Source organism: Miscanthus floridulus, chromosome 8 (assembly GCF_019320115.1).
Source record: "Miscanthus floridulus cultivar M001 chromosome 8, ASM1932011v1, whole genome shotgun sequence".
Classification (NCBI taxonomy): Eukaryota; Viridiplantae; Streptophyta; class Magnoliopsida; order Poales; family Poaceae; genus Miscanthus; species Miscanthus floridulus.
Genome location: NC_089587.1, coordinates 160802280 through 160829110, shown reverse-complemented (window position 1 = coordinate 160829110; position 26831 = coordinate 160802280). Strand labels below are relative to the sequence as shown.

At 44.9% G+C, this 26831-nt stretch overlaps 1 pseudogene; it reads right to left on the bottom strand.

The window, feature by feature from the left end:
• Positions 1 to 8268: 8268 nt before the first annotated feature.
• LOC136470081 (leucine aminopeptidase 2, chloroplastic-like) lies at positions 8269 to 16794 on the bottom strand (annotated as a pseudogene).
• Positions 16795 to 26831: the final 10037 nt, after the last annotated feature.

The following is a 26831-nucleotide window of genomic DNA, read 5'->3' as shown; positions in this document are numbered from 1 at the left end:
TTAGTGTATGCATATGTGCTAGATTTCAAGTCTCGCCAAGAAAAAGTCATTTGAAGGCTACAAACAGAATATTGAGGTACTTGAAGCATACACAACATTTTGGATTATGGTATCCCAAAGGAGCAAGATTTGAGTTGATTGGATATTCGGACTCCGATTATGCAGGATGCAAAGTTGAGAGAAAGATCACATCGGGCACATGTCAACTATTGGGAAGATCACTTGTGTCTTGGTCATCAAAGAAGCAAAATAGTGTAGCACTTTCAACCGCTGAAGCGGAGTACATTTCGGCCGGTAGTTGTTGTGCTCAATTACTTTGGATGAAGGCTACCTTGAGTGATTTTGGAATCAAGTTCAAGCAAGTGTCATTGTTATATGACAATGAAAATGCCGTAAAGCTCACCAACAACCCGGTTCAACACTCAAGAACAAAGCATATTGATGTCCGCCATCATTTCATAAGAGATCACCAACAAAAAGGGGACATTTGCATAGAGAGTGTGGGCACCGAAGATCAACTTGCCGACATATTCACTAAGCCACTTGATGAGAAGAGGTTTTGCAAGCTAAGGAATGAATTGAACATACTTGACTTCTCCAATATGTGTTGATGCACCCCCATTATATGACATGCCTCTCCTTTGAGCCAAGCAAGGTAAAGTTGATTGACATGTCATCCATCCATTGCTAAGGACATGATTAGTGCATCTAGACATATTTCACATTTGAATAGGCTCATTCATGAAAATCAAATAAATTTGATGCTTGTATGGTATCACTATTGCTTGAATGTTTGAAATGATCTAGTGGTAGCATATGACATGTTTGTGGGCTTGTAAACCTAGTGTTTGATTTAGAAAATGAGCTATAAGTGTTTAACTCAACATGGTACAAGATAACCCTTATTTGGAGGTGTGAAGAAGCTTGTCCTTGGATCAAACTGAGCTAAATATCTTTTGCAAGTAATTTAGATTGAACCAAATTGGGAAAATGATCCTCATTTCACATGGTTTCACCCCAACATATCTATAATTTGAGGCTACCTTTTGTGCAAATTGTTGACATTAATAATCCTACCCTATCTATACTTTAAGCCTTTGTGGTCATTGATGACAAAGGGGGAGAAATAGTGTATAAAGATAGTGAAACAAAGGGGAAAGATAATATATGACAAAGGAAGGGGATCAATTAAAATTTTGAGCATACAAATAGGGGGAGCAAGCTCATGAACTCATATGGTAAATTTGTATGTGCATTACATATGGTTGCTTGCATGGCACAAAATTTTTAAATATCCATGCTTGTGTGGTGTATGCCAGTTGTAGGTTTGAATGTTGAAATGAAAAACTAGCATGCATAGACTAAGTAACTAGACTTATGTTCATTCTATGGAAACTAGACCCTTGCATGTAATGTTGATCTCACGGGGTATTCTAGTTCTTGTATATGTCTAGTTACTAATGGTGCTAAGGATGGTATATTGGTGCACTCCGATTGGTATCACGCTTCAAAGGTCCATCTCTTATACCTTAGCATCATTTGGTAGAAATTGACTCCTATATTTCCTATCTAATCATATGTGCAAAGCTTCAATCCAAACTCTTAGCACATATGTAGGGGGAGCAATTGCTATCATATGGAGTTCATGAAACTTGCCCATATCCTTTACACATGGTAAATGTGCTTGGGCAAGCAACATGGATTCAAATGAACTTTAATTCATATCTTTGTATAAGGGTTGTCATCAATTACCAAAAAGGAGGAGATTGAAAGCTCTAGTTTGGTTTTGGTTAATTGATGAAACCCTAAGTGCTAACCTAGTTTATCAAGATGATTATGAGATAGGTAGCACTACTCCAAGCGATGAAGCAATGGCGAAGATCATGACAATGGTGATGGCATGGTGATGGTCAAATGCTTAAACTTGGAAAAGAAGAAAGAGAAAAACAAAAGGCTCAAGGCAAAGGTATAAAATGTAGGAGCCATTTTATTTTAGTGATCAAGACACTTGGTGAGTGTGATCACATTTAGGATAGATAGCCGTACTATTAAGAGGAGTGAAACTCATATCGAAATACGGTTATCAAAGTGCCACTAGATGCTCTAACTCATTGCATATGCATTTAGGATCTAGTGGAGTGCTAACATCCTTGAAAATGTTTGTGAAAATACGCTAACACATGTGCACAAGGTGATACACTTGGTGGTTGGCACATTTGATCAAGGGTGGTGAAGTTTAGGTGTAAGGGTAAGAAACTCCACCGACGGAGTGTCCGCCCGTAGAGTGCGGACAGTCCGACGGTGCCACCGGCGCCCTAGACAGAAAAGCTGGAGGTCACTACAAGTGACCGGACGCTGGCCTCGACTGGACTGGTGCATCCGATCAGTGGCAGCAGACGGTGCGCGTGTCGGTCTATTGATCGGACGTTGGGTCACTCAGCGACCGGACGCTGATAGGCTACATCCGGTCAAACTGACGGGTCTACATAGTACCGAGGGGTATTGCACCGGATGCTGGTCTATGTCCGGTCAAGGTGGACCGGACGCGTCCGGTCGAAAAATACGCCTCGGGGAGCTTACTGGAAACGACCAGACACTGGGGCTTCAGCGTCCGGTCAGTTTTGTCGGAGCGTCCGGTCAGCTTCGTAGCCGTTGAAATCTGACGAACAACGTTTGAAGCTAGTGACGCGTGGCGTCCATCGGGCGACCGGACGCTGAGGGCCAGCGTCCGGTCAAGTCTAACCGGAGCGTCCGGTCAGCCCGTAGTGTGCCTAGTGAAGGGGTACAACGGCTCTATTTTGCGGGGGCTTCTATTTAAGCCCCATGGCTGGCTCAAGCTCACTCTCTTGTACATTTTCATTGACATAGCAACCTTGTGAGCTTAGCCAAAGTCCTCCCACTCATCTCCATCATTGATTCATCATCTTTGTGAGATTGGGAGAGAATCCAAGTGCATTGCTTGAGTGATTGCATCTAGAGGCACTTGGTATTTGTGTTGCGCTGCGGATTTCGCTTGTTACTCTTGATGGTTGCCACCACCTAGACGGCTCAGTGCAGCGGTGTAGGATCGGCACGAGTTGGTGATTGTTCGTGGCCATCTCCGGTGATTGAGAGGGGAGTTGTACCTTCCCCGGCGGAGCGCCGAAAGGTAACTCTAGTAAATTGCTTGTGTCATTGAGTTACCTCACTTGTGGGTCGGTTCTTGCGGTGTCCAATCATGTGGACGAGGTTTGTGAAACACCTCTTAGCCGCCGAACCACCAAGTGTTGGTCGACACAACGAGGACATAGCGTGTTGGCAAGCACGTGAACCTCAGGAGAAAATCGATTGTCTCTTGTTATTTGCATTCTGCCGATGATTGGCTTGATCTTTATCTTGTGATTGGTTCATCCCCTACACGGCGGTATAATCACCCTACTTACTTGATTACATTCTTGCAAACTAGTTGATACAAGCTCTTTAGTGTAATTAGAATTGAGAGCTTGCTTTATTGTTTACATTCATCTAGTTGAGCTCTTTAGAGTAGCAAGTTTGTGTGTCTAAGTAATCATTGCAACTAGAATTGTTGGATAGGTGGCTTACAACCCTTGTAGAGCTAGAGCAAGTTTGCATTATGCTATTTGTCATACTAATCAAATTGCTCTAGTTGATTTGTAGATTTTTAAATAGGCTATTCACCCCCCTCTAGCCATATTAGGACCTTTTAGGGTTGCAACTCGTATTGAAATACGGTTATCAAAGTGCCACTGGATGCTCTAACTCATTGCATATGCATTTAGGATCTAGTGGAGTGCTAACACCCTTTAAAATGTTTGTGAAAATATGCTAACACACATGCACAAAGGTGATACACATTGTGTTTAGCACTTGGGAGCAAGGGTTCGAAACTCCACCGGTGGAGTTTTCGCCCGTAGAGTGTGGACAGTCTAACGGTGCCACCGGCGCACTGTACAAAAAAAAGATAGGGTTTTCACAGAGTGCACCGGACGCTGGTCACGCAGTGACCAGACACTAGGGTCCTACGTCCGGTCAGTACGCTAGCGCAAAGTGTGACCGGATGCTCAAGGCCTGCGTCCGGTCAGTGCTGACATACGCTAACGTGGCGGCGCACAGAGGAGACGGTGAGTGATCGGACGTTGGGTGAGTCCGGTCGGGCATGATCGGACACGTCCGGTCGTGAATGGAACCTTACTGGAAATGACCAGACGCTGGGGTCCTGCATTTGGTCACTTCGAAACAGCGCGTTCAGTCACAACTTAAATGTACTGATGACCGTTGAGATCGGGCGATCAACATTTGAAGCAGGGCCACGTGGCACACATCGAGCGACCGGACGCTGGGGTCCAGCGTCTGGTCGATCTGACCGGCGTGTCCGGTCGCCCCGTTTTTCAGTGGACTAAGGAGCCAACAGCTTTATTTCGTGGGGGCTTCTATTTAAGCCCCATGGCCGACTCAAGCTCACCCTCTTGACCATTTGCATTGACATAGCAACCTTGTGAGCTTAGCCAAAGCCCTCCCACTCATCTCCATCATTGACTCTTCATCTTTGTGAGATTGGGAGAGAATCCAAGTACATTGCTTGAGTGATAGTATCTAGAGGCACTTGGTATTTGTGTTTCACTACGGGATTTACTTGTTTCTCTTGGTGGTTGCCGCCACCTAGATGGCTTGAAGCAATGAGGATCGTCGAGCGGAGGTTGGTGATTGTCTCTGGCTTTGATTATGGTGATTGTGAGGGGTCTTGTGCCTTCCTCGGCGGAGTGCCGAAAGGTAACTCTAGTGGATTGCTTGTGTCATTAAGTTACCTCACTTGTGGGTAGGTTCTTGTGGTGTCCAATTGTGTGGACGAGGTTCGTGCAACACCTCTTAGCCGTCAAACCACCAAGTGTTGGTCGACACAACGGGGACTAGCGTGCCGGTAAGCACATGAACCTCGGGAGGAAAATTGGTTGTCTCTTGCCCTTTGGTATTCTCCTGGTGATTGATTTAGTATTCATCTTGTGATTGGTTCACTCCTCTACACGGTGGTATAATCACCCTACTCACTCATTTATATTCTTGCAAACTAGTTGTAGCAAGCTCTTTAGTGTAGCTAGAATTGAGAGCTTGCTTTGTAGTTTAAGTTCATCTAGTGGAGCTCTTTAGCGTAGCAAGTGTGAGAGCTCTTTAGTGTACAAGTGTGAGAGCTCTTAGTGAGTAGTGACATATCAAATTATGTGTTTAGTGATCATAGCAACTAGAATTGTTGGATAGATGGCTTGCAACCCTTATAGAGCTAGAGCAAGTTTGTATTTCGCTATTTGTTATACTAATCAAATTGCTCTAGTTGGTTTGTAGTTTTTTTAATAGGCTATCCACCCCTCTCTAGCCATATTAGGACCTTTCACCCCTAGGCGTGCCGACGGTGGCGAAGGACAGCCAATGCTAGTGGAGCCGCGCTCGTCCGGGGAGGAGGGGGTCGGGAAGCTCTGGCGCTGGCGGCCACCATCACCGGCACTGACTTCTGCGCAGTAGTAAAGGAGAAGCACGCGTCAGTGAGAGGAGGGAGAGAGAAGCAGCAGGGGTAAACAAGTAATTTCGCATGCCTTGTAGAGATTCCCAGGCTCGCTGCCACGCTGGCATGCCCACTTGGCATGCCACATCAGCGAAAGTGGTAAAACTGTAGGAAGTTCAATGTTTGCGATGACAATTGTGTAGGGGCACACGTAAAACTGACAAATGGATGAGTAACATCCGTAAGGATGGCAAAAAGTAAAAAATCCCTCCAGGGAGAGAGCCGTTTGTAGAGGATGGCGTTGGTGGGGGTGGGGGGGGGGGTGTTTGTTTGGGTGGTTGGCACATTTGGTGTGCCTACCGGGGTTTGCTTGCTTTGGCAGCTCCGATGGCGACGAGAGACGGGTGGCTTCTGGCTGAAGGCCACAGTGATGGATGGGAGATTAGGGAAACATTAATTAGACTAGCAAATACGAGTATATTTGGCTGTTACAACTGAACGTACAATTTGTCGTGTGATGCTTGTACCAAAATTAATGAGCTAGCTATTTTTGTTGAATTTAATTAGATTTAATCTTAAATAATAAATTTCTAGGCTCATGATAAATGCTAATGCAACAAACAATAAATCACGTATGGAAGATTGACGGAAGACTGACTCAATTTAATTAAATGAGTGACTTTTGTGTGTATCTATTGGGAGTTTAGGGCGCGTTTAGTTCGTGAAATGAAAATTTTTGGATGTCATATCGGATGTTTCGGGGATGTCGGAAGGGGTTTTCGGATACTAATAAAAAAAACTAATTACATAGCTCGCCTGAAAACTGTGAGACGAATTTATTAAGCCTAATTAACCATCATTAGCGCATGTTGGTTACTGTAGCACTTATGGCTAATCATGGACTAAGTCTTAAAACATTCATCTCGCGATTTCCAACCAAACTGTGCAATTAGTTTTTTTTCGTCTATATTTAATACTCTATACATGTGCCGCAAGATTCGACGTGATAGTTTGGGGTGAAAATTTTTAGGAACTAAACCAGACCTTAACAAAGGTGCAAAGCGATGTGCATGGGTTCGGACAGTCGGCCATGATATGAGTGGTATGACACTAACACAGATTTTTTTTAATCCAAACAAGGAGGTTAAGAGTGAGAGATGACATACTGAGACATAAATTGTCATATGTTTCTTCAGTAAAAGAGAACGTTATTAACTAGACATTGACATAAATACCTTAAGATAGATTACGCGTACAACATTACTCCATATTATCTTCCTGTCTCCACTTGATGCTCACTCGTATTGTTGCCCATGGTATTTCCTGCAGTTTTAGAGCTAGATTGTAGGCACTCCTCACAGTAAACTCGTATCTTCTCCGAATGTCATGCCAAACAGTCCTTGGAGGATCCTATAAGAAGCTTTAAAGGTCCCTTTTAGAATGCATGAATAGGAAAAACACAAAATAAGAAAATATAAGATTAATGTAGGAATATATATGCAATCCTAAGTAATAAAAAACATAGGAATTATGTAGCATTATGCGTTTGGCTGTGTACAAGAAAAAGTAGGGAATTTTAAAAGAGTTTGAAGAACAAATTCATGTTACTTCTTTATTCACCTTGGTATCCTATCATAATACAATATACACCTGCTTGATTAGACACCAAGTGCAGTTATTAATCCCTTGCTTGTCCTTGTTCCTTGTGCACACAAAACTTTTCTTGAGGCGTAAGTGAAATATTTTCCTATCGAATTAGGGGAAAAGGATTTTTCCTTTAGCCCCCCCCCCCCCCCCCCCCCCCGGACTACAAAATTTTTTCATGCTTTTGTGTTTTTTATGAAAAATAAATTGATTCCTATGAAATTCTTGCATTCCAAAGGACCCTTAGTTTTACTGTGACCTATTACTATAAACCAAATGCTGTTGCAGGAACTACATCCCCAGAAATTAGAATCCTACATTTTTCCTGCGTTTCTCCTCCATTCCAAAGGGGGCCTATTTTTGATATAGCATCAACATCTGGAGGGTTAAAAAGACCAACCCAAGGGGACCCTTTCATTGATATTGAACTTGAGTTGACTTTATATATGACAGTGCATAGACTATTCGGTCTGAAATCTTTCGGAGACTCGAAGTGATACCTTTGTTATAAGCACAATAGATGTCTCGTTTACCGCATAATGCCTATCATTTTTTTTTGAAATGCTGGTACAATATCTTGCTTCAGGTGTTTTTGCCAAAACGGGCTAGATATGCATCCGGTCAGGGGCCTTTAGCGGCCCAATTTGAAAGAGGATGGGCATCTAGTTACGCTAGTGAAACTTTAAAAAACACTCATATTTTAAAAAAGACACAAAACTATGTAGTTAATACTCGCTCTATCTATAAAAGAATGCAATTATCACTTTTCGAAAAGTCAAATGATCTAAAGTTTGACTAAAATTATATAAAAAATACTAATATTTATGATACAAAATAAGTACCATTAAATTATTATGAAATATGTTTTTTAGTAGATCTAGTTGCAAACATAAATGATAATACTATTCATTATAAACTTGATCAAAGTTATGCAAGTTTGACTTGTCCAATCCTATAATTGTATCTTTTCTTAGACGGACGAAGTACATGTATAGCAAAATTACAAAAGCTAATATCATTCATTACTCAAACATTGAGAATGCCCAGTTGTGCCGATGGATGGCAACATTCACTGATGATGTTTAATTAATTCTTTGCTTATTCTATCAGTGTGTCATGCAACGCTTTGGGCTTACAACTTGCGACGTCCGACAGTTCCGGCTAAACACGTACTGAACACCATATATATCACCGTGCTCTTTTGTTCTTTGCTTGATCCTGTCTTTAAAGAAAGGATGGGAGGGGATCTGAATTTTTGAAGAAAGGATGGGAGGGGATTTTTGAATTATTGAAGGGTTTCTTCAGGACGACGAGTTGTTGAGAACCCACTCCACCAAGGTGGTGACTCCGAAGCCAGTACCCACCCGCTTCTTGTTGCTCCAGACTGTGCCGGCAATGTCGATGTGCATCCACTGAACCTTCTCATCAACAAACTGCAACACGTACATAGAACAGAGCATCAGTCAATTGTTTTGTTTCTACGAACATCTGATCCAATTTATATGGGTGCGTGCATAATAAACCATGATAAGCAAATAAAGATGGTTGCTGTAGGTACGTGTTTCAGGAACAATGCGGCAGTGATAGCGCCGGCCTTGGGTTGCAACGGGCCGGCGCTGAGCATATCAGCGATGCTGGACTCCATGGACTCCCAGTAGCTCTCCTCCATCGGCAGCCTCCAGAACTTCTCTCTGGAGACCTCATAGGCGGCCGCAAATTCCTCGGCTAGCTCATCGCTTGGTGTTAAAATCCCTGTGTATATATGGAATGGAAGGCGGTGTTAATTTCCTTTGCCTACTACTCCTATATGCAAAACATTCAAAAAGAAATCTGATGCCGCATTATTTTTTTTTTTTGAAACATAAGGCAGGAGCTCTGCCGCTCAATTAAGACGAAAGAAAGTAATAATGTACAAGAAGGTTAGCCAACCGAGTAGCCAAAATGGCACCCGAGGGGCTAACCACCCCACGCGACGCGATTGAGCACAAACACGACACACTGCCATGGATCATCGTTGCCGAGCATGGAAGCAAAGCTGCCAGCAGCTTGGACCTCCCATGGCAGGCCACCCACTGGTCACCTCCCGACGGGTCCAAAGGAACGACCGCCACCGGTCATCGTTGCCAAGCTCAACCCACGAAGAGCAGCTCCGACTTCCAATCGCAAACCCATGCCTCGCATCGAGGCCGCGGCGATAATCCAGATGCGACGCCTTCAGGAAGGGAGCGACGCCGATGGCGCCACCGTCGCACGTCCAAAGTGGACCGGGTTTTCACCCTTGGATGACATGCTAGAGGGGAACACGACGCCCCCAACAGGGAAGCGGCGCCCAATGACGTCGCCGTCGCTAAGGCTTTCGCCCAAGAACCCTCTAGCACGAACGCCGGGTCACGAACCGGACCCCCTGCCAGCCAACACCGCCATCGTCGCTGTCCCGCCGCCCCACGGAAGCCCCTTCAGAGGGGCATCGACACGCCGGCTGCACGCAGCAGCCGCACAGCTGCGTCGACCGTCACCCCCTCCGTCCGGGCCACGCATAGCCGGACCTGGCTCCGCCGCACGCGTCCCAGCGCCGCACGACGAGGCCGCCACAGACCATCGTCGTCGGCCCAGGCACCCGCCGATGTCGCAGCCGACCTCGCCGCCAGCCGCAACAGGGCGTGTGCCCCACCATCTCGGGCGCCGCCCCCTGCCCTGGGACCGCCGGATCCGGATACCAGGCCCCGAACCCGGTGCCCCATGCCGCCGCCGCCGCCTCCATCTTGACCACGACCGCAGGCACCGCCCGCCGCCGGCCCCGAAGCCGAACCGGCCACCTGGAGTCCAGATCCGGCCTCGTATGCCAGCACCGAGCACCCTGCAGCCATGCCCGCCGACGTCGGGCGCCTCGCGGCCGCTGCACGCCGACGCCGGGCGCACCTGGCGAGGAGGCAGCGGATCAGCCCACTGGCAGCCCGGAGCGAGCCACCGCCGTAGTCGCGTCGGTCCGGCCTTGAAGCTGCCCGCAGCTCCAAGCGCCACTGCCACCGGAGCAGCAGGGCCACCGGAGCAGCCCGCGTGGCTCCCGCGCCGCCGCAGCGCCGCCGCTGCACCACAGCCCCGCCACCGCACCACCACGCCGCCGCAGCTGCCTCCTGCCACCGCGCCAGATCCAGCCTAGGGGACGCCGGATCCGGGCATGGCAGGCCGGAATCCCGCCGCCGGCCGCCACCCCATGCAGACCTCCGCCATGGCTTGAGTCCCTTGGGAGCACCTCCGGGAGAGAGAGAGGAGGGAGGAGAAGGGGGGGGGGGGGAAGACCCAGCCGCCGCCATCCCTGCCTTCGGCCGGCCTGCCGGCGTCGAGCTCCGGCGGCGGCCGGGGATGGGGGCGTTAGGGGGCCCGGAGGCGTGTGCAGGAGCGGCGCCGCCCGAGTCGCCCTGGAGAGAGCGACGCGGGGGCCGTGTAGCTTATGCCGCATTATTTTGGACACATGCATGCATACATGCTGTAAAACTTATTGTTATCTTTTTATATGCTAGTAAAACTTAATTATTAGCGGAGGTCAGGAGTGGAGCACCGGTCACGGTTAGTTATATTACCAGCAATGCTAGGCCCAAGTGCATCACGAATGGCTCCGGTTAATGTTGCCAGATCAATAATCTGCATACCATGATTACAATGGTCAATAGATCAAGCAAGACACTCGCAAGATACAGTTGTTTATGTACTTGCATAGTCTTCCACAAACAGACAGAAAATTACAACCTATGAATCCAAGGAATAGTGTGATAAAAGTGAAATCTACTTGTGTATTATCAATTCAGCATGATCATCTGCATTTTAGTATCTTATTCCTACACAAACTGACAAGCACAGCTGAATCACTAAATAAAGAATGAATTCATCATCACCTGAACAAATTTTCTTCCCTAATAAACAGAGAAAACCATGTTTGTCTAAATTATTGGCCTAGAAGTCCATGAACCATGATGCTAGTGCAAGAGGAATTTATATAGGTAATGGCATCAGGAAAACGCATTTAGCAACTGACATAGACCAAAGCGTAAGTCGTTACCTTGTCAACACCTTGGTTACAAGCATAGACCAAAGCGTCAACAAGTGTAAGCCTCCCCTCCGCATCCGTGTTATCTACCGAAGAAGAAGAAGCATATATTTATATATGAAGACAAATTAATACTACAAGGCAGGATATATAGTCAATTTTTTTTAAACAAACGGCAGGAGCTCTGCCTCTCAATTAAAGAAGGAATAAAGAAGATTTATGTACAGCCACAGCTCAAAGCTCTAATTTAGTTTTGGTAAATTGATAAAACCCTAAGTGTTAACCTAGTTTATCAAAGTAATTATGAGATATGTGACACATTTCAAGTGGTGGAGCAAATGAAGATCATGACATGATGATGGTGATGCTATGGTGACACTACCTGATTCAGCTTCTTTGCCGAGGGCCTCAGACACTCGGCAAGGCCGATATACACTCGGCAAAGGGCCCTCGGTAAACAGTTTATCGGCAAAGACCTCTTTACCGAGTGCACTTTATCGGGCACTCGACAAAGCCTTTGCCGAATGCTAATCTGACACTCGGCAAAGAAAAGTCACCGTGACGGCGGCTTTGCCAAGTGTCAAGGTCAAACACTCAGCAAATGTCGACGCTTTGCCGAGCGCCGTTGACTCAGACACTCTGCAAAGTTGGCCACTGTGCCGAGTGCCACCGGCAAGACACTCAGCAAACAGGCGACCTTTGCCGAGTGCCTTGCCCGTGGCACTCGGCAAAGCATGTTTCCAGGTAGTGACTTTGCCGAGTGCCATGGCCATTGCACTCGGTAAAGTGACTGAAAACAACTTTTTTATTTGTTTTTTACATCCCATCCAAACAAACAGAAGATATATATAACAAACATCACCAACATCACATATATATCACCAACACCACATATATATCACAAACGTCACATATATATCACAAACGTCACATGTCTCACAATATATCACAAATAAGTTCACAAGTAATCCAAGTGCTCCATCATCTACAACCACAATTGTAAATAGAAGTACCTTTAACAACCACAAGCATCATCACCAAGATGGCCAATGAGACTGATTTGGTGAAGGATTCGCTGAAGCATGAGGATCGTTCGATGCCGCCGATTGATTCTGCACAAAGGAGAAGAGATTGCATGTGTGAGACAAGATAAATATATACCATACATGAATAAAACTTTCATACTCCACTAGGTTTGACCGTAAGCATGAACATACAAACTAAAACATTTATACTCGCAGGAGTAGAATAGTGAGGAGGTGTAGGTGGAGCGAATAGCAAAGGTGGTGGAACTATACCCGTAGTGGCGCCAAGACTTTGCATGTACTGAAGAATGTCCGTCATCCTCCGCTGCTCGGCCTCCCGCTCGGCCTCCACCCTCTCCATCTTCACCTGCATCTGCTCCCGTATCCTCCTCTCTTGTTCCAGCTAGGCCTGCAATATATTCACCGCAATGTTACAATAATGCAAAGGAAAGGTATGAAAAAATCAATGAACGACGAATAAACTAGGAATAACCTCGAGTGCCTCCACCCGGTGGTGTGAAGTGTCTTGCCGGGGTCGTATGGCCGGGCTCGTGCTCGTGCTTCTTGCTTGAATCTGGGAGAGACTGGGAGTAGCGGCCGAGTCGATTGCGTCGTCGCCAATCCAGTACCGCCCATGTTTCTTGCCTCCTTCCACCCTCATGACGACTTCTCCATCAAGGTCCTTAGTGCTCGGATCGTACTCTGGCCCATGGACCTCCCTTACCATCGATGTGTACTCACTGAGGCGGTTGTGGACGGTCGCATTGCTGTACACCTCGGGCCCATCCTCCGGGTTGTAGTCGACGTCGGACGTTGCCTTGCCCTTGTGGGCCATAGCAAATGCACTTTACGGCGGCTGTCAGCCATTAACGGTGGTGGCCCTTTGCCAAGTGTTAGGAGAAGACACTCGGCAAAGGGTTAACGGCGGCTGCCAGCCATTAACGGTGGTGGCCCTTTGCCGAGTGGTCTAGTTTGTCGAGTGCCCGACACTCGACACTCGACAAACCTGGTATTTACCGAGTGTTATTGTTTGCCGAGTGCTCGACACTCGACAAACTACCTCTTTGCCAAGTGCCAGTTGTTTGCCAGGTGCTTTCTCTCTCGCACTCGGCAAAGTCTGGGACACTCGGCAAAGAAGCCGTCTTCGGTAGTGTGATGATCAAGTGCTTGGACTTGAAAAGAAGAAAGAGAGAAACAAAAGGCTCAAGGCAAAGGTATAAGTGGTAGAACCTATTTCGTTTCGGTGATCAAGACACTTAGCGAGTGTGATTACATTTAGGTTCGATGGTCGTACTATTAAGAGGGGTGAAACTCGTATTAAAATATGGTTATCAAAGTGCCACTAGATGCTCTAGCTCATTGCATATGCATTTAGGATCTAGTGGAGTGCTAACACCCTTGAAAATATTTTTTGAAAATATGCTAACACACATGTATAAAGGCGATACACATTGTGTTTAGCACTTGGGAGCAAGGGTTCGAAACTTCACTGATGGAGTGTCCGCCCGTAGAGTGCGGACAGTCCGACGGTGCCACCGGCGCCCTATACAGAAAAGACAGGGTTTCACATAGTGCACCAGATGCTAGTCACGTGATGACTGGACTCTGGGGAGCAGCGTTCGGTCAATTATAAAAGAAGGTGGTACTCTCGGTTTGAAACCGGACGCAGGCGATCGGACTCTAGCTGAATACTGTTCAGCGTCCGGTCCTGCTGATGTGGCGGTGCATAGAGAAGTCGGTCATGACCGGACGCGTCCGGTCGTGAATGGAACCTTACTGGAAGTGACCAGACGCTAGGCAACTGTGTGTCCGGTCCTACACTGTAGCGCGTCCGGTCACAACTTATGTGCACTGATGACCGTTGAGATCGGACGATAAGCATTTGAAGTAGGGGCCACGTGGCATGCATCGCGCGACTGGACGCTGGAACCGGTCGGTGCGTTCGGTCGGGTCGACTTTTCAGTGAATAGAGGGGCCAATGGCTCTATTCGTGGGGGCTCTCTATTTAAGCCCCATGGCCAACTCAAGCTCACTCTCTTGGCGATTTGTATTGACATAGCAACCTTGTTAGCTTAGCCAAAGCCCTCTCACTCATCTCCATCATTGATTCATCATCTTTGTGAGATTGGGAGTGAATCCAAGTACATTGCTTGAGTGTTTGCATCTAGAGGCACTTGGTGTTCGGATTTTGCTACGGGATTCGCTTGTTACTCTTGGTGGTTGCCGCCACCTAGACGGCTTGGAGCAGCGAGGATCGTCGAGCGGAGGTTGGTGATTGTCTTCGGCTCCGATCGTGGTGATTGTGAAGGGTTCTTGACCTTTCCCCGGCGGAGAGCCAAAAGGTACTTTAGTGAATTGCTCATGGCTTGTGTGATCCTCATCTTGTGTTGGTTGTGTGGCACCCTATTGAGGGTTTGGCGTATGATGCCAATTAGCTCGTGAACCTCCAAGTGAGTGAATCGCCACAACGAGGACTAGCTTGCCGGCAATTATGTCAACATTTGATTCTGAGGTGATTGGTATTCACTCTTGTGATTAATTGGTTCATTCCTCGACTTGACGGTATAACCATCTTGATCTCTCTCTTTATAGTACCGCAAACTAGTTGTCAAGCTCTTTAGTGTAGCTAGTCATGAGAGCTTGTTAGTTTGGTTAGTGTGGCTCTTTAGTTAGCATTTGAGAGCATACTAACATAGTGTAGTCACATAGCCATTGTGTGGATAGAAACTATAGAAAAACTAGAATTGTGGTAGGTGGCTTGCATTTTTAGTAGGCTAGCACAACACTCGTTTCGCCTTATATTTGTCTAACCGGTTTGCTCAGTGTTGTTGTAGAAATTTTAATAGGCTATTCACCCCTCTGGCCATTAGGACCTTTCAATAGCCCAAAGAGCTGTGCAAACGAACAGGGGTAAAAAAACCCTCCAAATCACGTATACAACCAAAATAGCCGGCTTGCTAGGCCCCTCCCTGGAATGCCCCTTGGAACGTCCTCTTCCTTTGCTCAATGTCTTCTTTAATTCTTGAAGCCACTTGCAATGGCGATTCTTGAGCGCTATTGAAAATTCTTTGATTTCTTTCCTTCCAAAGGTTCCAGCATGTGTAAGGATATATAGTCATCACACTACTACTATAGTACTGGATCAAGTGGATTCTGAGCATTACTGTTACAAGAGAAATATATATACCTCGATTGTCTTTCCATTAGAAGTAGTCACGATGTCACCAGGTCTCATGCCTGAGCCACTAATCATATTTTCAGATGCAACAGATATGAAATGAACCTGTCAGATTGAGATCATCAGAAAATACACTAAAACGTGAAGGCTGAATACTTGAAATAGCTAGCTAGCTAGCAACTGAATCTGAATCAGTACCTCAACTCCAGGAGGTTTGATCTGTCCCAAAACTTTTGCTGCACCAAACACAGCTGCCGCACCTCCCATGTCCTTCTTCATAAGCTCAATGGTGGCGACTGGTATGGCCTTAATGTTGTAGCCACCACTGGAGACGACATAGGTGAAGCATTCAAAATCACTTATATAGTTATCATGACATTAATTCATTACTGAATTCCAGTAGTAAAAAGAATACCAATTATTCCGTTTTGAAAGTAGTATATATATAAACCTGTCAAATGTTATGCCCTTCCCAATAAGAGCCAGCTTTGTCTTGACCAGGGGATTTGTAACACATGCGGATAAAGTAAGGTGGGTTTGTTTCAGAAGCCGCTGCAACTGCCAAGTAGGAGCCCATCTTCAGTTCTTTGCACTTCTCCGCATCTAATATTGTGGCTGTGAATACATCGCTGTATGTCGAAGCGATCTTCGCCGCCTCTTCCTTAAGAGAACCTGAAATGAATGATTAAGGACGAATGAGGACTACTCTGACAATTAATATGCCAAACATGTGGATGTAACACTATCCTACTAATGTTTACTGAAAATTGAGGCTAATCCTACTGACTACTGTACTGACCCGGTGTAAGGACATTGGCAAGAGAGTTCACAAGATATCTCGCAAGCATGACGCCCGATGAAAGATGGTTACCATGGTGAAGTTTCTGATCCACCTCCGGACCAGATCCCAACCCAATTAGGTCTATCTGTTTCAGATGCACCTTTTTCCATTCAGACTTGTATCTGCTATCCTCGTACAGTCCAAGCATAGTTCCTGCAATATACATACAGTTCAAATTCAAATTCAAATTAAACAGAACAGAAAGAAAATTAACTAATCCAGCAAGCATGATGAAGTCAATTCGATCATTCCAGGAGCACAACCAGACTGATATAATAATAACTACATACAGTACCAGAAGCAATTGTCGCTGCAGCATTCAGCTTCAACTCTTGTCGGATCACAACGGGGGCGGCGAGAAGGATGGCGGCGCTGGTAGCCTGAGTGGCCCCGGCAAGTGACGCAACGGATTCACCTATGCCCTACAGGCAACCGGCGCTGTGGGTAACGAAACCGACGAGAGCCACCCTCTTGAACCTCTGCCCCTGCACGCGGAGCACCACCGACCTTCGATGGCTTTCTCTTCCTTGATGTTTTAGGTCTCAATTTTATCCCATCACCTTGCATCGTTGAGACTAATTAGTCATGTAGGAATTTCTTCTTAGGAGCTCAGCGGCCAACCAGCCCGTCCACGACAGTAAAAAAATGTCACACTGTCTGATCTTGTTTTGATTAAGGATGGCAACGGGTCGGGTTCGGATCGGGTGGAGTCTCCGTGCACCCAAAACCGAAACCCGAAATCGAAACCCGAATCCGCCCCGAAAACCGATTCGGGTGGAAATCCATCACCAAAACCAAACCCGCGGATACCCGAAACCCGAACGGATACCCGAAACCCGAATGGATACCCGAAACCCGCGGATATATATACACATATTCACATGTATAAACAAGAGGCGACAAATAATAAATATTTTCATGAGTCAACTTTAAATAAATTTAATAATCTAAGTAAACAAATTATTATTAGTATATTATAAAACATGAGTTTTAATTCCAAATGATTTATTTCGGATATTCATTGGATATCCACGGGTGGAAAACCAAACCCGAAACCGAAACCGATTGGTTTTGGGGCCCCGAACCCGAAAACCGTGGGTGAAAAACCATCCCGAAACCCGAACCCGCAGAACCCGAAACCCGCGGATATCCGCCCCAAACCCGATCCGTTGCCATCCTTAGTTTTGATGGCTCAGTTTTACCCTCACCGAACAATTACTGTTTACAGCCCACGCGTCATTGCCTAAGTGGCTCCATCCAAAATATCTTTCCTTCTCTTTCCCGTATATAGCCTCCTCTGCTTCTCCCTCCTGCATCGACGACTCCGCGACCACATGAGCGCTCCTCCGGTCCTCCTCTACGAATTAGGAGATGGTGGAGGAAATCGTGCTGTTAGTCGATTCATCAGAGCCTGATGGCCGCGAACACCGCGCCGTCAGTGGCCGACCGTGCCAGGCCACGGCCGCCACGTGCTGGCCGTACGCCGGCGACGGCCGGGCTGGTCGGGCCAGCGCACGGACAAGAGGGCCGCGCCCCTACTGCTCCACTCCCACTCACGCACCTTTGCAAAAACTTCATTAACAAAAGTTGTAGAGCTACATGTAAACTCCAACTTTGCTTTAAGGAGTAACATCTGATTCGTCATGGTTTTCAAAACACAAAGCTCCAAAGTAGGTCACATCAAAACTAAAATCAGCTTGTGACTTAGCAAATGTTTCTAAGTTTGAAAATAGCATTTTGTTGATTCTTTTGAGCCTTATTTGACCATGTTAGACACTGAATTAGCTCATGACCCTTAAATAAAGTTTGTTCCACATAAGATAAGCTACAACTTTTATTAAGGGTGCACTGCCATGCAAACACTCTATGCTATAGTTCAACTTTGGTCAAAGTAAGATCATTAAAATTGGAGTTTCTAGAATAACTATGACTTGGGGGCTGTTTTGGTCCATGTCATGAATACCAAACTTGTTCCATGTATCATCTTAAGTGTGTCTAAGGTGTTTTAGTGATCAACATCAACCACTTGCATTAACAAGCATGACCATAAAGCATACACATGTTGCAACGTAGAATAACAAAGGGTATGTTTCATATGAATGTTTCATATGCTTATGCTCATATATGAATGAATGATGCTTATGCTCATGCAATGCAAGTGCAAAAGTGCAAGCCTAACACCTAGGGCGTTACACTGGCAACTTCTAAATGTTCACTTTGCTTGTAGGGAAAAAAAATTGTTCCAGTGTTATTCCTATCACATCTTGTGTGCGTGCCCTGGCTATCTTGGACATTGATTGGCGAATTACAGATGTTGATCAAGGAGCACCACACAATTGAAGGGAGGTACATATATTATCTGTTTTGGTATCAAAGAAGGTGTATAATTAACAATTGCAATTATAAGTTCCTAAGCTTTTTTGGTTACTTGATGATCCAATTTTGAGAGGAGTTCTCTGTGGTCCAAGCAGTTTTTTGTTTGTATGATGCACAATGAGCAATTCATGTTACTGTTTTTTTTCTAGCGCTTAATTCGATAACATTTTACATTGTGTCTTACTTTTTAGAAAAGGACATTGTGCTCTATTTTAGTTAATGTATTGTTCCTCTATGTGGAAAAAGGATCACCCTGCGTTGGTTTCTAGAAAAGGACATTGTGTTGAAGTTTAGTTATTGTATTCTTCCTCTATGGGGAAAAAGATACCCCCACGTGGGTGATGGTGTTTGTTTGCAAATTTTAGGAAATATGCCAGTTTAGAAGTAAACCCCAAATTTGCTAATTTTTTTAGACTTATCAGTCATGCTGTGTTGGTACCTTAAATTTCCACATATTACAGTTTGTGCAACAAGGAGGTGCCTGGGCAGTCTAGCAAGGCAATATGTCACCTAGCAGTTTTGTTGCAGTATCAAGGTATTATGGTCACCTAGCAGTTTTGTTGCAGTATCAAGGTATTATTGTTTCCCCTCGTTTCTTTGGTCTCTTAATCCCTTTACTTGATTTCCCTTACTATCTTGATCTCTTTTTATTTGTTTTGGCAGGACCCACTGGTTGATGATAATAATTTGGCTTTAGCAGTTTGTAAAATGTATGTCACAATGGGGTTTTATCTAATATTGTGGAGTTATTCCCTCCAGTTCACTAATTTTAGGGGGTTGTGTTTGCTTTGCAAACATGTTTTAGTTTTTTAGCACACTTTTGATCAAACGCTCCTGTTAGTAGCTTCGTGGTAGTGGGAACCAGGAGATAAAGCGGCAGTAGCAAACTATATAAGAAAAATGTACTCCATTCGGAACTGGGAAATAAGTGCTAATAGGCAAACTACAGTCTAGAATTTGAGTGGTCAGACTTTGACCGCTAATCCGTGAACAGCCATTCAGATTGTTCATGTGAAAGAATTGGTACCATCAAATTTATTACAAGACACATGAAAATGGATGGTCTTTGTTGTTAAGCTAAAAGTGCCTTTAGACCTAAATAATGGTTTTTACCATTTGCTTAATGATAAATACTGTTTTTTCTCACATTTCTTTTGTGCTGCTTGCATTTTCTTCAATCATGTATAAATAATTATCAATCAGAGCCCCCACAAAGAAATTTATTACTAGCGATGTTAGATGTCTCACTTTACCAAAAGTCGTTGGTCTATGCAAAACAAATACAAGTTGTCGTGTCTTTTGTGTAGGTATATATCTTTGTCCTTTCCATACTACAACAGGAATCAATTGTAAGCTTCTTTCCTCATCTTTCAGTAATTTGCAACCACTTGCTAGCTTTTGTTTTTTCTTATATGCTAGCTAATTTAACAGTGCAACAACTATGATAGCCAACATCTATGATAAATTGTGGATGAGCTTCCAGATGTACATCTAAAACCACCGATGAAAATAAGCAGTTATTTGTCTGGGGCAAATGGGCAATGTTGCCTTGCCAATCAAATCGCAATTAGTAGTGCAACATTTTTACATGCTATCCCATCAATGAAATGCTCCTGCGAAAATTTCACTAATGGCACCCTGTTGTCTGCAAGTTGGCTTCCATTGGGGTGGTCACAATGGTGGGATTCCTGAATGTTCAATTGGAACTATATATCCCATACTTTGTCCTTATCACTCTACCTACATTATTGTGCATTTGGTTCCCACACATTGCATTTTATCGTTGAACATGGTGAAATTGTGTGGTCATGTGCTAACTATATCTGCCATGGCGTGGTCTTTACTGCTTGCCAACCTGTACTTTTGATGTCTATGTGTTCCTAATGTGCTTACAAGCTTAGAGCAGGCTGGTGTCCACATATTGTCACTTAGTTTGCTCATTACCTTAGTTGTCCTGTGCTACTGAAGGTCTAACTTTTGTACCCAACTTATTGTTTCTACATATACTTCTTTTCTCGATTCTTATTTAGCAGCTTTTGATCTCCTTTTTGAAGGTGTCATGCATACTGTTTCTTTTATGTCATACCTGTGATACATTATTCCTATTGGCTTAACATATTGAGCTCACTTTATGTCACAGGTTACTCCAATGCTCCAAACTTTGAATTGACGAGAATCAGCCTCTAAGGGCAACACACTGCAATCCCATATATATCTAACCATGCATTAACATTAACTATGTTAGACTTATCAAGTATGTTTGGCTTGAACTAATATTATATGCCTGTATAATATCCCTCCACCTTCATGATCTCCCTAATGAATTATATATATATCTTTTATAATACCACTATTTGCCTTTCCTTATGAATTTATTCATATTAAATATCAAATTTGAATTGCAAATAGTCCGACGCTCGCAAGGGCGCACGCAATGTACTAGTATATATGACGTGAAGAAGAAAGAGAGAAAGGTGAGAAAAAGATATGGCAATTTTGTAAAGCAACCACCTCATGAGCAAACATTAGCACTATGAAACAACTATTTCACCATTGTATAATTTAATCTCGTTATTCGACTTATAAAATAAAGATAATTAAATTACTATAAGATAACTTAAAATTACTATAAGACAACTTAAAATAAAACCCATATATGAGTTGGTTGTTCAATCGTCTCTTCGTCTCATGATTACATGTCACTCCATGTAACCACCTATAAGACAACACCAATGTACTTGCCGGTAAAGATGGAAATGGGCTGACCCGTCCCTGATCTTGGATCTAGCCTCGTAGACTCAAGGCCAATTTTAGAGGTTATGTGCTGAGCCATTTCATCTAAAGGCTATGAACTCTCTAACCCAATGTGCTATAATCATAAGATACAAGATTTAAATGTACCATGATAACACATTAAGGTTATTTTTTTAGAAAGGACGACAAAAGCTTTGCCGCAATTTCTATTAGATGAAGAAAGGAAAAAAGGCAAATGTCCACTTAGTTTTTTGAATGGAAATTGGGCCCAAAAACCATACAACTGAGCAGAGTGCTCCACTCATCCTATACAACTTTGATACAGTAACCGGACAACTATCAAAATTCACGCCCCTACTTGCTCCAACTTGGTTGAATCGACTCAACTAACAACTAACAAGGACTGGAGAAAACACGATGACCTGCCTAGCGACGCCGAACATCACAGCTTAGGGCCAGACGACAAGGAGCAACACAGAACTAGAAAGCCTAGCAATGCCTCCAAGGAGGAAACGACGCCAAGGGAGGGTTTTCACTTTCAACATCCAGTACATTAGGAGGAGAGGTAGTAAAGGACGCCTCCAAGAAGGTAACAGTGTCCATAGACATTGTCGTCCAAGTTTAAGCCTCGACCTCAAGCAACCTCCACACCGTAGCCATTGGAGCCCCACCCCTACCAGGGAGGCAGGGTGCGGCGATGGTTCAGCAGCAACCCACCCGGCCACCGCCCATAGGGACACCGGTCAGGAGAAACACCAGGAGAAGCCTATCGGAGAGTCCGCCCCCTATCGGAATAGGCAAAGCCAGCCAGCAGCAAGCGTATCCGCCTAGCTCTGCCATGAAGCTAGCTCGAGGAAGGGGGAAGGCAGATGGTGGGGAGAAGAGGGCCGGGATCAGAAGAAGCCCCAGTTTCCCAGCCCACCAATGTCTCAACCCCTGACAAGCTGGCCCCGCATCCACCACGCCACGCAAGGCTTTAGTAGCCTCCGCACCAAACCACGCTACGCGTGGCCTCCGAGCCACCACTACTCGACACTCGTCATCACTACCAGAACTGCCACCACACATGGCCATCGTTGTCATCATAGCTAGATCCACCCACAAGGACGACGGATCCAGCGAAGACAACCCCCGATGCGGCCATAGCAGCGCCAGAGCAGCTTCACTAGCGGTAGCACAACAGCGCGTTCGGAAACCACCACCCAAGCTGAAGCGACCGAAAACGGACGTCGACCAACTGCATCTAGTGTCTTCTTGCATATCTGGCCAAGGGATGGCTAGATCCGCTCGCCGGAGGCCAAGGCCAGCCGCCGCCCGTCACCATGGCTAGAGCTTGAGATGGGTGTTAGACCTAACGCTCGAGCGTGAGATGGATGGAAGAGCCCCGCCACCACCTTCCTTGCGGTCATACGAGCCTCCGTTGACCCGCTTGGGTGACGTCGAGGCAGAGGAGGGAGGGGTCTGGGTGGTGACGCTCAGGCCAGGAGTTCCACCCGAGTCGCCCCTAAAAGCTTCTAGGCCCCTAGATGGGTTTCAATGATTAATGATAATACGTGATTACTATGACTAACGTGTGTTTTGTAGAGACAATTAAGTTAGGTCATGGTAATGGCAATTGATTGGGCAATCATGGTTGTCATGCCCCTACGATGGAAATCATTTCGGTTTTTAAAGGATGGACAACAAGGTTAAGGATGGACTAGTTCTAAGTGTCATTTTGTGTTGAAGAGACACTTAGAGTAGTTTAGGACTTTCCTCTGGCCATACTATTAAGGGAGTATGGACTAGTAGCTTGACCTAGGTGAGTCTAGTGGGTTAGGTGTGGTGCATACTTATCAAATCTAGCACTAGGTAGCTCAGGAGTAGCCCTAAGATCAATTGGAGTGAACTTCATTCATATATGATTTCGAGTTGGAAGTGAATGGAGGGTCAAATGTTGACTGGACGCTAAATTGGTTGAGACCAAACATCGGCAGTAGAGTTCGGTCAGTTCATTTGATCAAGCAAAAGCCGTCTGGTTGCGACTGGATGCTGAGTGAAATGTGACCGGACGGTGGGTGCTAGAGTCCGGTCAACTCCAGTAAGGTTCCAGAGAGGGAGAATCCTAATCGGACGTGTCCGGTCAGTGTGACCGGACGCTGGTCAGGTTCCGGTTACTGACCGGATACTGAACAGCAAAGTGATCGAACTCTAGGCGCCAGTGTCCGATCAACATCAGTAAGGTTCCAGAGAGAAGTTTTCATGACCAGACGCGTCTGGTCAGTGCTGACCGGATATAGGTCAGAGTTCGGTCATAACTTAACGGTTCTGTGGCAGAGACAACTAACCGGAGCGTTTGGTCACCTTGACCGGAGCGTCCGATCACCCCACAGAACACTGACGCACCTCCTAATGGTTCATTTTGAATGAGGGGGTATAAATACTTCCTCTATTCATCCAAGGGAGGCCTCTTGCCCATTTCAACAGCTGAGAAACACCCTTGAGAGTGCTTAGGAGAGCAAGAACCTAGTGAGGTGATTGAGATTTGAGAATCCAAGATTAAGGCCTCATTAGTGCAGGAGAGTAGCAAGTGTGCATCCACCCATCTCATTAGGCTTGTTGTGGTCAAGTGAGAGTTCATGTTTGTTACTCTTGGTGATTGCCATCACCTAGACGGCTTGGTGGTGATTGGGAGTTTGGTGATCATCCGGCGGAGCTTGTGGATGACCCAACTCAAGTTGTGAGCGGTTGTGGGTGATTCACCGTGATGGAGTGTCAAAGAATCAGCCCGTAGAGAGCACTTGATCCTTGCGCGGATCAAGGGGAGCTACACCCTTGCGTGGGTGCTCCAACAAGGACTAGTGGGGAGTAGCGACTCTCTGATACCTCGGCAAAACATCACCGCATTCCTTCTCCTCTCTTTACTTTGAGCATTTATATTTGAGCAATTCAATTCTTGTCTTTATATTCTTAGAATTAACATGCCAGAGTTGGATTGGAACTTAGGATGCTAAACTTTTGTGCGGTAGATCATTAAAATTACTTCTAGGCACAAGGGGTGAAGTGGGCTAAGTGTAGGGTTTAATTATTGTAAAGAATTTTAGAATTAGCCCAATTCACCCCCCCCTCTTGGGCATCTTGATCCTTTCAATTAGTATCAGAGCCTTATGCTCATGTAATTAGGCTTAACCGCCTAGAGAAAGATGTCCCACGGGGATTGACCACCTCCTATCTTTGAGGGAGATTATTTTCCTTATTAGAAAATCTGCATGGAGGCTTATTTAGAAGCCTTAGATGTTGGAATACTTAGAGCCACCTCACAAGGCTATCCAAAACCTAGGGATCCCACGCACCTTCAAGGCGATGAGGTCAATTATGAGAAATGGAATGCTAAGGCTAGAAATACCATCTTTAGAGGCTTTTGAAAAGATGTGTTTAACTATGTGCGGAACCACAAGGACACCCATGCACTATGGTTGGACATTTGTGCGCTCCATGAGGGAACAAAGAGTGAGCATGAGGAACGCTATCATCTTATCCTGAAAAAGCTTAATTCATTTGAGATGTTTCCAAAAAAAGTGCTAATGAAATGTACTCACGCTTAAATGTTCTTGTAGAGGAAGTCAATGGGCTTGGACTCACAAATGCAACCATCTGATATTGTAAGAAAGATTTTGAGTGTCCTCCCCATTGACAAATATGGGTATATTGTGACCATACTTTATCAAGGTGATCTTTACACCACTACACCAACTCAAATCTTGGGAAAGATCAACGCTCATGAGATGTACATGCACATCACACCACAAGATGGCTCTTCCTCTATCAAGAAGAAAGACAAAGACTTGGCATTCAAGGCTAGCCAAGAGAAGAGCAAAGCAAGAGTTGAATATGAGAGCTCAAGTGATGATGAAATTGATGATGCAAGTCTTGCTCTCATGGTGAGAAGAATCACCAAGATGCTAAAGAAGCTCAACAAGAACGGTATCAAGTTTGATGGCAAGAAAAAGAAGTTCTTCACTAGCAATAGAAGGAAGCTAATCTCTGAGATGGATTGCTATAATTGTGGAGAACTTGGTCATCTAGCTCATCAATGCCCCAAGCCAAAGAAAGACAAATACAAGAAGAAGTACAAGGGCAAGAAAGATGACTCAAGTGATGAAGATGAAGATGAGAAGAAGAAAAACAAGCCATACAAGAAGGATTTTCACAAGAAGAAGAAAAATGGCAAGGCATACATCGTCGGTGATTGGCTCATAGATATTGATTCATCAAGTTGCTCATCCGATGATGATAGTAAGAATGAGAAGGTGGCCACTATTGTGATTGACTCCTCATCATCTTCACCGACACCACTGCCATCATCCTCTACACACCTATGCCTTATGGCCAAGGGTGAACGAAAGGTATCAAATGATGATGAAAGTAGTGGTGATGAACATGCTAGCAATGATGATAGTGATAGTGATGATGATGAATTTAAATCACCTTCATATGATGATCATGTTAAATTGCTAAATCAATACACTAAGATCATTAGAAAGTCAAGAGCTAAGAATGAAAAGCTAGAACTTAAGAATGACTCTCTTTTAGCTAAATGTGACATAGCGGAAAAAGCTAGTGTTGAGCTTAGAGAAGCAAATGATGCTTTGTCATCCAAACTCAAGGAGCTCAAATCTTCTAAGAAAGAGCTTAAAGAAAAACATGATAAACTTGAGGGGGTGCATAAAGAGCTCATCACTAGCTACAACATGCTAAAAGAAGAATATACAAATCTCAAGATCAATCATGATAATCTTGTTGTCTCTAATGAGCTATTATCCAATGAGCCGCATGATGCTACTCAGTGTTTTCCTAAACGCTAAACGGTAAACAGTCGGTCACCTACCGTTTAGCCATTATTCGGGCAAAACGTCCCATTAAACGGGCTAAATGGCCAATTAAACGGGGTAAACAGGTGATTAAACGGAAACGGCGCACCACCGTGTAGCGTTTACACGGTGTTTAAATAGGTTAAACAACCGTTTAGGTGAACAGTGATGCTACTAACCATGTTGTTAAGATTGATATAGCTACATCATGTGATGATTTGATCATTGAGAGCATTGAGCAAGGTTCTAGTAGCAAATACAAGCAAGTAGTTGAGTCCGACAACTATGATGAGTACGTCAAGATCAAGAATGAGAATGAGAAGCTTAAGAAAGATCTTGAAAAGCTATTAACCACCAACACTATTGTGATAGAGAATCTTGACCATGATAGTGATCTAATTCTTGAGAATGAGAAGCTCAAAGAAGAGAACAAGAGACTCAAGAAAGAGAAAAATTTTGATGAGCTCAAAGAAGAGAACAAGAAGCTCAAGTTAGAAAAAGAACATCTCAAGACCGGGTTGAGCAAATTCACAAGGGGTCAACATCTTCAAAGTGAGCTACTCATAAACACCGTCATGAAGATGGATAGAGGTGGAATTGGATACTTGGCACATCAAGAGAAGA